The sequence below is a fragment of the Clarias gariepinus genome, chromosome 16, assembly GCF_024256425.1.
Source record: "Clarias gariepinus isolate MV-2021 ecotype Netherlands chromosome 16, CGAR_prim_01v2, whole genome shotgun sequence".
Classification (NCBI taxonomy): Eukaryota; Metazoa; Chordata; class Actinopteri; order Siluriformes; family Clariidae; genus Clarias; species Clarias gariepinus.
The window spans coordinates 12,126,741-12,143,330 of NC_071115.1; the positions used below are offsets into that span (position 1 = coordinate 12,126,741).

A 16,590-nucleotide genomic window follows, 5' to 3' on the forward strand; every position below is an offset into this window, starting at 1 on the left:
TCTTCCTTTTCCATTAGGCACATTCGCCCAGCTGAGTGGTACTGTAAGTTCATGATGTATTAATCCAACAATTCAAACTGGCAATTTTCTTATCTGGCATACAGGCACATAAATTTTTTTAATAAGCAGGATTTGTACAAGTATATTTGGGAATGTATGTACAGTTGTGCTCAAATGTTTGCATACCCCTAAAGAAATTGTTAAACCTTGCCATTTATTTGGAAAATATGACTGCTAATGCCAAAGTTTTTTTTTTATTTATTTAAGGATTGTGATCACATAAAGATATTATTTATCACATTTTTGTTTACTTGTTTGACCTGTTTTAAAACCCTGATGATAACTCAAACAACCCTGAACAAAAGTTTAAGTATCCTGTTTGGCCACATTATAAACATACAGGTTGACACACTCAACGGTTTAAATGACTATTAAAAAGAAGTTTCCACACATGTGACTTATAGTCAGTGAGAGTTAGTGAGTTTCTCAGCTCATTAGGTGCACTGACTTGGCTGGATATTGCACCATGGGGAAGACTTTCAGAGAAATATAGTTACATGAACACAAATGACCTGGATGGTCGAGTTGCCAGGAGAAAGCTGCTACTCCTCCCATGCCACAAAAAGGCCCACTTGCAGTAGGTCAGAAACCACCTAGAAAAGTATCACAGCTTCTGGAGCAGAGTCATTTGGAGTGACAAGACCAAAATTGAACTTTTGTTCATAGTCACAACCATAAATGCTATGTTTACAGTAAAAAGTACACCATCCCCCATGTAAAGCATGGTGGTGGATCTCTTATGTTTTGGCTCTGTGTGAGCCCCAGTGGCACAGGGATGTTAGTTAAAATTAGTGGCAAGATGAATGCAGCATGTTATCAGAAAATAATGGCAGACAATTTGCATTTGACAGCACGAAAGCCACGTATGGGACACAATTATTACAAAAGAGTGGATGCTATCATTGATGCTAAAGAGAGCAGTAAACAATATTAAGACTTAATATTGTAACTATATTGCAAATAATATTATTGCATAATATTGCAAACTTTTAAATAGGGATTATTTCTTTATTTTCTTTATTTTCTTTATTGTTACGTTTGTTCTTTATTTTCTTTATTGCCATTCTGTTATGCCTTATATATGAACTAAAATAAGAGTCATATAAGAAATAAAATTATTTTGTTTTGCCTTCTGACACGTTAAAAACGGTATACATCTTGCAAATTCTTTTAAGGAATGCAAACTTTTGTGTGTACATGTTCCAGAAATGATACACTGAAAAAAAATGATACTTTGGATTAACTTAAAAGAAATTGCTTCAATTTGTTACAAGCATTTTTTTTTACTTTTTATTAAATCAAATGTTAATTTTATTTAAGGTTAAATTTTTATCAAATATAAATATATTTTTAAGTTTCCCTAAAGCAAAAATAAATTAATCTATCCAAATCAAAAACAAACGTTGTTACAATGCCTTAGGCCAGTAAAACAAATTTTTCGACTTTGTAACAACTTGATTTTCACTTTAGTAAAAATTTAAAGTTTTAAGTACACTGAAAAAAAGGTACTTTGGATCAACTTTAAAAAATTGCTTCACTTTGTTACAAGCTATTTTTTTACTTTCTCTCAAATCAAATGTTATAATATTATTTAAGGTTTAATTTTGATTAAATATTAATTTTTTTTTAGGTTTTCCCAAAGCAAAAAAAAATCATCCATCCAAATCAGAAACTAAAGTTATTACAATGCCTTAAGCCAGTAAAACTTATTTTTCTACTTTCTAACAACTTGATAATAACACTTTACAAAAACATTATATTTAAGTTTAGTGTTTACCTTAAAAGAAACAAATTACATTCATGTAGTATAAAGTTATGGGAGTAAATTATAGTAGTAATATTTTTTTTTCAAGTTAAAAGTATGATTGCGTACAAACGAATTTTATGAATTATACATAAAAATCAACATATAGTCTTTTTCTGAAATAAAGAAATGTACTTATTTCTATGCCAAAAAAGTTGATTTAAAAAATTAATTTTAAGAATGAAGACAGTGAACAAACAAGTTCTTCTCAAAAACATTTATTACATCCTTGAAACCATACATTACTGTTTCTTTTTGTTGTACTATTATTTCTCCAATTAAAAGACAGAAAACAAAAATTAAATTAATAAAACAACGCACTATAACTTAATAATTTAAGTTTAAGAACTGTATAAACCTATTTGCTAACCATGTGAAAATCTGACAATTGTTTGACAAAGTGACTAAAATTCTACAGGGCCACAAAAGTGTGTTTAAGCTCACCAAGATAGCTCAAGTTTAGCGCATAGATGAGGCCGAACAACATGGAACATTCATGTGCGACTGATAGAAACTCAGTAAGTCACAATCCCGATTTCATGTGGTGGCTAAAGACAGGCCCAAAGACTTCCTACCTGAGAACAAACAGGGCCATCATGCACCTCACAAGTTCTGCCTGAGCTTCATCTTTCTGAACAACCTAATAAAAGAAAGGACATTTGATAGACAAGTTGCTATATTTGGCAAAACAGTGTCTGATGTATGCATGTAAAAATCAATTAATGCTCCCTATAAGTGCAAAAAAAAAAAAAAAAAAAAAAAAAAAAACCCACCTAGGAGCAAAGTGCATTAAGTTTAATGTAAGTATGTGAATGAATAGGCAAAAACAACTGACATACATATACACACACACATAGGGTTTAATATGATGTTGGCCTTTTGCAGCTATAACAGCTTCAACTCTTTTGTGAAGTCTTTCCACAAGGTTTAGGAGCATGTATGTAACTAATGTTAATACATACTATGATTTTTTTTTAAATGGCCCTGTGTAAAGGTTGTGCTGCAGCTGATTTGCAACTGACCATATTTATGAATATGAAGGGGCAGAGGTAGTTGTGTGGTTTTTTGATGTTGGTATACTGATTGGAAGCTCACAGGTTTAAACTCCAGCACCACCAAGCTGCCACCTGGACCTTTGAGCAAGGCTAATTTATCAATTTAGTAAAATCTTTCAGTTCTAAGGTTGAAATGTCTTATGAACAAACGCTTACCAGTGCTTAATCAGTTGGTCCACATCTTCCACTCAAATACACCATAAGACATTTCAGGAGATACTCTCTTCATTCATTCACCTCCAGGATCTAAAAACAAACATAGTATTGTTGGTTATGTTAGGCTTGTGAAGCGTGATAAAATGAACATGGCAGACATTGAAACCTGTATTCAGACAGCATACACTAACCTGTGAACAAGTTAACTAAAATGTTTTATTCTGCTAGTTAGGTTTTAATTTAGTGCGTCACAGCCACCTTGATTTTGATGACTTCTGTGGCTTCCATTCACAATATTACATTTGACACCAAGCTAATTTCTGCTTTTTTGACCAAGTACATACCAGATCAAGAACTTGAAAATGAAGATTATATCTCTGGTCTTCCCTCTGACCATTTCTCCCTTGTTTCTGATGATCTCAATTAATTTGTAGTGTTAGGGACACGTATGTGTATTGTAGAAGGACACATATGTTCGAATGCTGTACATAGATTACAGCTCAGCATTTAACACTATCATCCCCCAACAACTGATTGGGAAGCTGAACCTGTTGGGCCTGAATACCTCCCTCTGCAACTGGATCCTGGACTTTCTGACCGGTAGGCCTCGGTCAGTACGGATCGGGAACTGCACCTCCAGCACCACCACACTAAGCACTGGGGCCCCACAAGGCTGTGTGCTCAGTCCCCTGCTGTTCACACTGCTGACTCACGACTGTGTAGCAACACACAGTTCGAACCACATCATTAAGTTCGCTGATGACACGACCGGGGTGGGTCTCATTAGCAAGAACGACAAGTCAGTGTACAGAGAGGAAGTGCAGAGGCTAACGGACTGGTGTAAAGACAACAACCTGTCTCTAAATGTTGAAAAGACAAAGGAGATGGTTGTTGACTTTAGGAGGACACGAGGCGACCATTCTCCGCTGAGCATCAACGGCTCCTCTGTGGGAATCGTCGAAAGCACCAAATTCCTGGGTGTCCACCTAAAAAAGGAGCTCAGCTGGTCCCTCAACACCAGCTCCCTACACAAGAAAGCCCAACAGCGTCTTTTCTTTCTGAGAAGACTGAGGAAGGCCCAGCTTCCACCACCGATCCTGACCACCTTCTATAGAGAGACTATCGAGAGCATCCTGAGCGGCTGCATCACTGTCTGGTTTGGGAATTGTGCCATATCGGACCGCAAAACCCTACAGCGGATAGTGAGGACAGCGGAGAATATCATCGGGGTCTCTCTCCCCTCTATTGAAGACATCTACACCACACGCTGCATCCGCAAATCCACCAGCATTGTGGCTGATCAGACACACCCCTCTTACACACACTTCACACTCCTGCCATCTGGAAAAAGGTACTGAAGCATTTGGGCACACACACCCAGACTGTGCAACAGCTTTTTTCCACAAGCCATCCGTCTTTTCAACAAAAAGGGACTGGACTGATAAACACAAACACACGCACACGCACACACACACACACACACTCACACACACACACACACACACACACACACAAACATTATCACACAGCTTAACTCAACTACCTCAAAATATTGGGACTGGACTGACTAATCAACACAAGTGCAGACACACTGACCTACACCACTAAATTATCGTACACACCAACCTGTAAATGCTTCACTGTTTACCTCTTTTGCTCAATTATCATTACTGGACTACTTTTTGCACTAATTCCTCAATTCTTGCTGCTGTTTTAAGGAATGTTTATTTAAACCCACTACCTCAACACCATATTTTATGTTCTGTTATGTCGTGGTTGCGCACTGTCACTTTGTTGTTGCTCTTGTTTGCACATTTGCACGTGTACGTTATGTTGTCTATAAAAATGTTATACTTAGCTAGTTAGTTTTTGTTAATTTATGTTGTAATTTATGTTAGGTCTCTCTGTCCTGTCTCTGCTAGCCAGCTAACTAGGCCTCTTGGTTAGCTAGTTTAGTGTCACTGTTAATATATGTTGTAAATTTATGTTGCATGTAGCACCTTGGTCCTGGAGGAACGTTGTTTCGTTTCACTGTGTACTAACTGTATATGGTTGTAATAAATTGTATTTTATAAATTGTGGTTGTACAATAAAGCCTACTTGAACTTGAACTTGCTTGTCCAAGGAAACCAGCAATCTTGCTTGAAGTGGAGCAGTTGTAATTCTCAGAAACTCATTACTGATCTTAAAAAAAAAAAAGAATAAACACAAATTGGACTGGCTCAAGTTCTTAGCAAATCCTAATTACAGTGTGTATAGAAAGAATCCCCCCCCCCCCCCACACACACACACACCTTTAAAATAACTGCATTTTGTTGCTTTGCAAGTGCTCACTACTGATAATACTGTAGCGTTTTTACGCCAGAAAGAATGCTGGAGAGACGAGTGAGCTTATTTGCTGCCCAATGCAATGGCTGGGAGTATTTTATTAGGCACACAGCAGGTATGGCATGAGCAGCACCTTCACTCAGGAGCCTACATTCAATTCAGCTTCAGCCTGAACCAGAGCACATTTCACACGTCACAATACAATAAACCCACAAACATAATTCAGTTTCGCAGGATAATTGAAATTATTTTCTGATATTATCAGATAATTCAACTTCTAATTTTCAGTGCTCCGTCATTTTGAGGGAGTTTATTTTAGGATAATTAGATTACACTGACATTTACTAAATTTACAGCAATTCTATTGTATAATTTTCATTTTAAAATTTATCCACATAATGTTTTTATTTGTGCATTCTGGGACTTACCAATTTCTGCAGTATGGGTAAAGTAATGCCCTTTCAGAAAAGCTAACAGACCTGTAAACACAAAAGTGAATGAAGATTTTATTTCATTTTTACTTTTAAACTTCATTCATGACACAGTAAAGGCTAACCTCAGCTTGTAGATGTGTGTAAACACTAGGTGAACTTGGGACAGTGCTCTGCCCATTCATGCTAATACTACCAAGCAAACTGGAAGTTTGTTTAAAAATGATATATATAAAATTTACTGTTTTTGTGTTTTGTTTCACATTTTATTTAATTTACATGGTTAATTCAATCAGTCGACTGTTGTACTTTTACTTGTAGTAACCTTAAATCAATGTGTCAAATTGCTGCCAGTGTTAGGGATTATATACTGATTAGGGTGACCATATTTTGATTTCCAAAAAAGAGGACGATCGGCACGGCCTCCAGAAGAACTCAGACAAGCTTCTTGGTGGTTGATGAACATTATTTATTATATTTCAGTGGTGCAGAATTAAACTCTGTAATAAAATAAAATGAAATCTGTAAAAACTTATAACAAAATAATATCTCTCTTAGACTCTTCAAATAAATAATTAAATATTGTTCTAAATATGCAATGCAAAACATTTTTTTGCAATGTCAGAGTCAGGAAATGCGTTTTTAAGCAAAGTACTAGTGCAATCCATGGACCTGTAACTGTTGTGACGTTTCACTGTATGAAAAGCCATTGCACTTTCTGCTGCATTTCCATCATCCTCTGATTTTCCTGGTCTGACAAAAAACTCTTTGCAGATGAACTCTCACCCCGCACTGCTTTTATTTATCTCGGTGTCCATGTGGGCTTTCAGATCCCCAGCACCTTTATTGGTTACCGAGACATATATGTACCGGCTTTGCACACGGTGTCCCGACCGGTGTTCCCTATGTTTCCCCGGTCGCTCAAATCATGACGTCCTAACGTCTATGTTTCCCTCTCACCTAACGCTGAGAAGGCGAACGAGGATTTTAACAGTTTTTTTCTCTCGTTTTTTTTTTTTTTTTTTTTTTACGAACTTAGTTGTGTGGTGATATATAAGGTTATACTTTGTAATTTATTATAGCATGTAACTCAAGGATGTTACAGTAGATGGAGGCAGATGATTCGCTGTGGCGACACCTGAAAGGGAACAGCCGAAAGACAAAGAAGAAGATGTAACTCAAGGATAGAGTGCATACTCGTGATAACCATGATACTAATTTTTTTAACCCACTTAAACATCCAGTTTTATGGTGTACATATCAAACACACAGGTACAGCAATTATAGGACACCACACTCATGGTTATTCATCTTATTCACATTTGTCTGTCTATCTATCTGCCCGTTTGTATATCTATCTATCTATCTATCCATCTATCCATCTATCTATCTATCTATCTATCTATCTATCTATCTATCTATCTAACTACCTTAGCACCCACATATGATGGGGAAACATGATATCCTAAAATCCATGATATAATGTTTGGATATCCATGATAAAACAGACATACATAATTGGCACAGCACATATTATAATAGCATTTTTACATTAAATAATGTATCTGAATTGGTTCTTTTTCTTTAATTTTACAAAGTATGGAAACTTGAAGTTTATTACAAATGTTAACTGGGTGAGTTGATTTCCAGGAGTCTCTTGTTAAGAATAGTGTTTTTAAAAAACCATCATCTCACTGTATTACCTAAGCACACATGTCTCTGAGGCAATTTCAGACATCTCAGACACTTCCACATCCAGTAGGAGGAGGAAAACCGATTTTCCTAAATCCCAGGAAAATACGTTTCCCATACTTTTGTTTAAAAGACAGTGTTTTTTTTTTTTTTTTTTTTTTTTAACCATTCTGATCAATATTTTATCATTGCTACGGGCACACATGTCTCTGAGACAGTGTCAGACATCCATGATACTTCCAAAGCCAGTAGGAGGAGGGAAACAGATTTTTTCTGATGATCAGGAAAATATGTTTCCCATACTTCAATTGAAAGACAGTGTTTGTGAAAACATTCTGTGCATTGTGTTACCTGTGCCCCATGTACACATGTCTCTGAGACAATTTCAGACATCCATGATACCTCCACAGCCAGTAGGAATAGGGAAACAGATTTTCCTTATGCCCAGGAAAATATGTTTCCCATACTTCAAGTGTTTTTGAGTGTTTTTTTTTTTTAAAAAAACTGTCTGATCAATATTTAATCTTTGCTACAGGCACACATGTCTTATATTCCAAAATAATATTTGCATGTCAGGTTCTACATGAAAATAGAAAAGCGAATGTGACAAAGTAACACAGAAGAACTGTGTGCGTGTGTATTTGTGTTTTGTTATACATGCACACACACACACACACACACAGTATGTATTTATGTACAGTACCAGTCAAAAGGATGGACACACCTTCTAATTCAAGGTTTTTTTGCTTTGTGATTTATTTTATACAATAAAGAACAATACTGGCTATTTGTTAATTGGATTTGGTACCATTTGTAAATGGTATTAGGCAATTAATTAACAACCACAACACTGCCAACAGTCAGCTGCTATTTTTAAATGCAAAGGTCAGGTCTGTGTGCTAAACATAAATATACCTTTCAGATTGTGAAATTAAATATTATAAAAATGTAAAAAATAAATATAAAAAGAAAAAGGAAAACAAGCAAACTTTAAAATAAATAAATTTTAAATGCAAATAATAAATCAATTACAAAGTAATTGGGGGGTCCTAATCTGTTAAAACAGTCTTACAACTTCACACTGCGCACAAAAAAAGTCCACATCTGTTCGTGGGTTTCCACTGCAAAACATGTGAATCCACCTGTCGCAGGCAATCTGAAAGGTAAACAAAATCAAATCAACTTTGCATTGTGTTATCTTTTCCGCATGTACACATGTCTCTAAGGCAATTTCAGATATCTCTGATACTTTCACAGCCATTGGGGAGGGGGGGGAACAGGTTTTCCTGATGATGTATTATCATCTAGAAAGTAGTAGCAGTGCAGCCAGTACATTTGCCTTTCAACAGACTAGTGTTCTCAGTTTTCTAAACAATAGGATAAGTGTGGGTTTCCTCTGTACATTAATTATTTAGTTTTTTTCCCTCACTAAAAAACATATGCTAAAACATAGTTAGCAGTTGATTAGACTTTTATATTGACTGCTCTACAGGTCACCATATTAGATAAAATGGGTTTGTGCCTAGATATTGTCTTTTACCCATGAGTTGTCCGTCTCTACTTCTCCGCAAAATGAACAGAGTTCACTGATGTCATCTGTTAACCATAAGGTATACAGGTAAAAAAAAAACATATCTTAAAAAATAACAAAATGAATATCTATATTCATTCATCTTATTGATACACATCAAATTATTTACCAGATTACTGGAGAAGTCTGACTGCCATTTTTCTCCGATGCTTATCAATGAGCTGGGTTTCATTAGAGAACCACACATTTACATTTACATTTACATTTAGGCATTTGGCAGACGCTCTTATCCAGAGCGATTTACATTTTTTGACACACAGGCTGATCCTGGAGTAACCTCTGTGCGAACTACACAATTTAAAAATTTTATAAAAGTAAAAAAAAAAATTGTTTTTACCAAATATTAATTAAGTATATCTGGCATACCTTGCACACAAATACACCACATGACACTCCATCTCTTTGTAGTGAGTGTGGGAGAGTCATACACCTCCACCTTGACACATTGCACCCTTTACTTCTCATAAAGGCTCTATAATAATAAAAAAAAGGTTAAAAAAAATCAGGATTTGATTTGAAATGTTAAATTAACATTTGGTAGCTGTTCATAGGAACTCTCAACATGCAGTATATAGAGGTTCTGATGCAAGTAAGGGGAGCTATAATTGAAATCCAGAACAGACATATAAGAGAGACGGCAGAAATTTTAGTTCGGCCAAATTACCAATCTCATATCTTCATAATAATAATAATAATAATAATAATAATAATATGTTTAGAATACAAAAAGAATACAAGCAATGACAATTGACAAACAAGATACATACAACAGAGGGGACATTTAGACAAGCAAGTGTTGACAACAAGGAACCATTCATAATAACATCAGAAGGACTAGCAACTTTGTGAGAGAAGAGAAAGAGAGGAGAAAAAGTTACTTAGATGTAGTGAATATAAAAATATAAAATCTTGCTATAAAAGACAAAATGCCAAATCAGAATGCAATGTCTTCAACAAAGGACATTCATCCACATCCACATTCATCCATAATATTTAGAATGTTAATTTGTCCAACTACTTTATAACGTGAACAATGCATACTACATAATAGATGCAACAGCAAATTAATCTACAGAGAGGTTGCAGCTTTAAAAAAGGAACAAAAACAATGACTCACAAAGAAGATAATAATTTGCCAGGGAATTTATGTAAGATCAATAAGTTAGAAATTTAAGCAGGTGATTGAAGAGAAGTAAAGAGAAAGAAGAAAAAAGTCTTGGAATACCATGCCATCTTACAAGGTGAGGTGTAAAGAGATAGTTGGTTCCATTTCATGAACTATAACTTTATGCATGTATGCCTACTTACAGCAATAGTCCAGTGTCTATGTTCACCAATGACACCAAGAATCATCTTGAACTCAGTTGGGTCCAGCTAAAACAAAAATATTTAAATAGTACTTGTATATAATTATTTTAATACTCTTTATTAGAGCTTTGCTCATTATAAGGATTCAGTTCCTGTAATCCTGTACCTTTTTAAGGATGTTGTAGGATCCCTGCCACACCTTGGTCATGAAAAATGCTTTTTCAGTTTTCTCTTCGTTATGCTCCCTTACCAAGGCAAATATGGAAGCATTTATAACCTTTAGAAAGACAAATGTTATTTTTAATGATGCTGTTATATTTGAAGTTCATGTAGTGTTACCTTGTCCAAACCATGTGTGATGGTCCTACCTCAGTCTCAAGTTATCCCCCAGGTGCAAGTCGTGCTATGTCCCAGTTGAACAATTTATAAGCACCAATTCTAGACAGTAGAAATGTTTTTTTATCTCCAACGCTGCCTGACCAAGCTGCATCAACACCTGCCAAAGTTTAGCAAAAATAAAATATATATATATTTTGTGAGAACTTTTGAACTAAAACAATTCACATTGTGGTGTATAAAAAATTGGATGTATAGAATAAAAATGTCAGGTACTTTGCTTAAATTTGGAGAGTGATTTAAAAGCTGGGGCAGTGGGCTCTGGGCAGCTGCGGCGGGAGACAGTGCGGCGGGAGACATTGGGCTCTGGGCAGCTGCGGCGGGAGACAGTGGGCTCTGGGCAGCTGCGGCGGGAGACAGTGCGGCGGGAGACAGTGGGCTCTGGGCAGCTGCGGCGGGAGACAGTGGGCTCTGGGCAGCTGCGGCGGGAGACAGTGGGCTCTGGGCAGCTGCGGCGAGAGACAGTGGGCTCTGGGAAGCTGCGGCGGGAGACAGTGGGCACTGGGCAGCTGCGGCGGGAGACAGTGGGCCAGAACTGACATTATTTTGATGTATTTTCGTGTGTACTTAAAATATTTCTTAAGACGACGCCGTGTTTACGCAAAAAAATGATCGGATAGGGAACGCACCGGCTTCGTGTGGACGGAGTCTTAAGCCAACATCTTGTGATCTGTCTCTGGACAGACACCTCTCTATCTTCATCTCCTTTGATTCTTCAGGATCTCACCAGGACGTTTACAGTGGTTTAGTTTAGTTTTGAGTGGCGTTTAGTCAAACATATAAAAACCAATCTTTTGTTGTTAATAAACAGAGACCTTTCTGACAGACAACGTGTGTGTGTGTGTGTTGGACTGAGTCTCTCCTGGCGCCAGAAAAGCTTACCGAAGCACAGCAGACAGACAGAGCAACTCGCCTCTTCTACTACGCAACTTAAAAATTTTTTTTTACAACTATATAATATCTTACTGTACATAGGTTGTGTAAACAGGACCTTACCTTTGGATAGTAGCATTCATCTGTTCCACCAGGCCATTAGTTTGTGGGTGGTTAGGAGAACATAGACTTCTCTTAATGCCAAACAGAGAGCATACTTCTGTGTTTACCTAGAGAAAGAAAAGCACGAAAAAACTAAATGTAACATTTAATTGATAAATATAATGCATTCCATAACATTTTATTATGCAACTTCACATTACCAGTCTAAATTTGGGACACTTCATCTGGCATGTGGCATTTTGTGATTTATTTTTTACATTATAGAACAACACTGGAGAAAACTTTAAAATAACATATTGAATTAGGTAATTAAATAACAATAACCACAATCTGAAATATTTTTTGCAAAAACAGTATTGTCAGGTTCATTTGAAAATCACATCAAGCACCATGATGAAACTGTATGTCATGAACACAAAAACGTCCCTTCCATACAGCAGAGAAGTTCTCTTAGAGTAACCAGCCTCAAAAATCACCAATTATACAAAGCAATTACAAAAGTTTTAGGCCTGTTATGAAGGCTTTATGGAGCATAAGAAGCAAACAACTCTCAAAATCAATTGTTCAAATGAGATTACTGCATATTTTGGATGCCTTCAACATTGTTTTACAAACAGAACAAAAATAAATTAATTAATTAATAAATAAAAAAGATTTAGTTTGACATTACAAAGTCCTCACTTGCTATTCAAACAAATAACTTAACCAACCTGATTGACAAATTCCCTGCCCTGATTGGTGAGTATCCTTTTTGGTGCTCTAAATCTATGAAAAAGATTCACAATGCACATTGTGACATCTTCTGCTGATTTGCATGGTAATGGGTATGCCTCTACCCACTTTGTGAAATAATCAATCAGTACACAAATGTACTGATTGCCTTTCTCTGTCTTTGTCAACTTCCCAACGAGGTCCATACCGACCAATTCCCACGGTTCATTTACCTTAAAAAACAAAAGTTTATAAATATTAATACATTTTGCTTAAGTAATCACATAAGTAAAAATGATTAAATTACTTACAATTATGGGAACATGGGCTTCTTTATGTTTTAGACTGGCATGCTGGGCACTGTTTAATCTGCATTTAGACAAAGCAACAAATATCAAAAGGTTTAATATGAAGTTGCAAGTGGATAGACAAAAGTTTATTCACTTTACGCACGACTTTAGCTCAAATGTGTGCCCTTGTGACGCACATAAAAAAGCACTCCATCTGCTAAAAGATTCAATAAATTAAGTATAACCTCAGTTGCATGTATTCACTCCCACTTTAAGCCATATATCCTAGAGTAGGAAACCTTTCGATTAACAAAGATGACCCTACCCTAATTCTCTGTGGTTGTTAATAACAAAATAAGTTTAAGTTTAAACTTAGATGAGTAAGTAAGTAAGCAAATAAGCCTTTATTTGTCACATATACATTACAGCGCAGTGAAATTCCTTCTTCGCATATCCCAGCGTAAATGAAGTCAGAGCTCAAGGTCAGCCATGATACGGCGCCCATGGAGCAGTTAGGGTTAAAGGCCTTAATCAAGGGCCCAACAGTGTCAACCTGGTGGAGCTGGAAATCGAACTGCCGATCTTCCGATCAGTAACCCAGTGCCTTAGTGCCTCAGTGCCTTAGCCCTCTGAGCCACCACAATTATTATCAATAGTAATAATAATAATAATATTGTCATAAATAATATTATTGACAATAATAATAATAATAATAATAATAATAATAAAAAGAAGAAGAGTAGTAGTATTAGTTATGATTATGATTTTTGCCTCTGTTGATTCATGACCACAGACCAGTTCTGATCAGTTTATAGGGTCCAACAATCCTATTAAACCTAATCTGAGTAGTCCATGCTAAAGTGACCTCCTGAATTTGAATTAACACCCTACAGTGTCCAATTACATCCAGTTGGACTCAAGTTAACTGAGTGAAAATATTAAAACATTGGCAATTTTACTATGTACAGTCTGTGAATAATTGCATATGATCACATGATATCACTAAAACGAAACAGACGTGGTTTAGTCTTTCCTGAAAGTGTTAATACAGACTTAACACTGTTAAATATAAAAAGCCAGAAAAACAAGCGAGAGATAAACAATGTTGGTTTGAGGTGTCGTTATGTTATAGTGGTGAAAAAAAAAACATGTTAATACATCGTCTGGCAGTATCAGTAGTAATATAAACATTAAGAAAAAAAAACGCTTAATGTCTTTTTTTTTTTTTAATAAATGGTAAATAATTATAAACTTACCCAGTTTTTAATATCGATGGTCATCCCAGGCCAGTAATAACGTCTAGAAACTGCGTCCTGGGTTTTTTCCTTTCCGCTTTGCCCACCTGTTGAACTGGCATGAAATTCTTAAAAAATATTGTTTGCCTCCTCAGCAGTATGCACAACTTTAACACAAATTTCTAGATTTGTGCCCTTGTGACGCACATAAAAAAGCACTACATCTGTTAAAAAATTCAATAAATTAAGTATAACCTCAGTTGCACGTAAATGTGTGCCTGCCACAGGCCAGAGATTAATTTTAATATAGAAGCATTTGCATTTATTACAAAAAACAAACTGTGCAATAATAATAACCTATACAGGTAGGCCTGTTAGCTACTGTACATGTAACCAAAAGGGCCAACTAGCTAACAAAATTTTAGGACAGACTATTACCGTTTACTACATATTGTTTTGCACGTCGTCGAATTACGTATTTCTCCGATTTTGTTCGGGAATCAGGATATTTTCCGGTTGTTAAATAATTCAAAATTTCGTTATATTGTGTCGCATCCATCTCGTCTCTATTCAAATTTATAAACAACTGAAAAACTTCTTTCGTCCACCACAACTTACTGGCGCAGTGACTCAATAACAAAAAACAACATAGTCTTCACTACTAAATGGCAAAATATGAAATTACAAAATGTATGAAACTAAATAGATCTTTTTGGAAAAGGTTTGGAAAGGGCCTGATTATACAGGAAATTTTTTATCCTTAAAAAAAATATTTATGTCCATACATTCTTATACGTTTATACCCTTATTATACCATTGTAAAGACATAGGCAAACTTATTTAATAAAAAAATACAAAATAAGTTGAATAATATAGAGAGATAGTTAAGGATTACAATACATCTAAGTTATCAGATGTCTGAAGCATAAGATGAATGTATAGAGGATCAGAAACAAAAAAAATCAAGCATACATTAAGCCTGTAAACATTCAAGGTTCTGTAAGCAGGTTTAGAAACTCAAAATAAAAAAAAAAATCTGTTACCCTTTCTATACTGGCTTTATGGTTTTAAAACCATTGTCTTTCAATTGAAGTATGGGCATCAGGAAAACCTGTTTCCCTATTCCTACTGGCTGTGGAAGTATCAGGGATGTCTAAAATTGTCTCAGAGACAGGTGTACATGGGGCACAGGTAACACAATGCACAAAATGTTTAAACAAACACTGTCTTTCAATTGAAGTATGGGAAACGTATTTTCCTGGGCATCAGAAAAAATCTGTTTCCCTCCTCCTACTGGCTTTGGAAGTATCATGGATGTCTGACATTGTCTCAGAGACATGTGTGCCCGTAGCAAAGATAAAATATTGATCAGAATGGTTTGAATAAAAAACACTGTCTTTTAAATTAAAGTATGGGAAACGTATTTTCCTGGGCTTTAGGAAAATCGGTTTGCCTCCTCCTACTGGATGTGGTATCTGAGATGTCTGAAATTGCCTCAGAGACATGTGTGCTTAGGTAATACAGTGAGATGATGGTTTTTTAAAAACACTATTTTTAACAAGAGACTCCTGGAAATCAACTCACCCAGTTAACATTTGTAATAAACTTCAAGTTTCCATACTTAACTGTGTGACTTATATGTGACTTAACATACTTAAAAAAAAAAAATTCAGATACATTATTTAATGTAAAAATGCTATTATAATATGTGCTGTGCCAATAATGTATGTCTGTTTTATCATGGATTTTAGGATATCATGTTTTCCCCTCATATGTGGGTGCTAAGATAGACAGATATACAGACAGATGTGAGTAACATGAATAACTATGAGTGTGGTGTCCTATAATTGCTGAACCAGTGTGTTTGTTATGTACACCATAAAATTAACCAGGCTGAAGTTAGCTCCTTATTCGTAGCTTCCAATTTGTTTGGCTTCTTATTGCGCAGCGTCTCACTCTGCGGCTGAAGTTAGCTCCTTATTCGCCTCGTTACTAACGGGAGTGTTCACGTTGGCGAAAGCTGCGCAGTTTATCAATAAAACCTTATTTTGGTGGCTTAAACCATTCTGGCCAAGCAAATATGTATTATACCATACCTAGCAGGTATCCAACGATATAGTAAAAGTGAAATTGTCCTGGCGCAGATTGATTTTACACTATAAAAATTAAATGGATATGTGCCATTCTACTGTATTATGCACAATGGTGTAAATAAGAAGCCAGATTTCCAAGACTATTTTAGTAGCTTAAATCTCTCTGGGCCAGGCAAATATGAACTATACAACACCTAGCAGGTACCCAACTATATAGTAAAAGTGAAATTGTCCTGGCCCAGATTGATTTAACACTTTAAAAATTAAATGGATATGTGCCATTCTACTGTATTATGCACAATGGTGTGAATAAGAAACCAGATTTTCAAGACCATTTTAGTAGCTTAAATCTCTCTGGGCCATTAGCATTTAGTAACATAAAAATATACATTATACTGCAAGAGTCAGGGTCGGAACAGAGTTTGCAAATGTTTTAATGTCTTT

The 16,590-nt window shown here is 35.7% G+C and overlaps 1 long non-coding RNA gene across 1 annotated transcript; it reads right to left on the reverse strand.

Annotated features, from left to right (window-relative positions):
* Positions 1–11,671: 11,671 nt before the first annotated feature.
* On the reverse strand, positions 11,672–14,263 carry LOC128544386 (uncharacterized). The gene is made up of 4 exons (XR_008365783.1): positions 14,075–14,263; positions 12,840–12,897; positions 12,528–12,761; positions 11,672–11,924 (listed from the first exon to the last, which is right to left on the reverse strand). It is a non-coding gene; the product is annotated as an uncharacterized LOC128544386 (long non-coding RNA).
* Between the last annotated feature and the right edge of the window lie 2,327 nt (positions 14,264–16,590).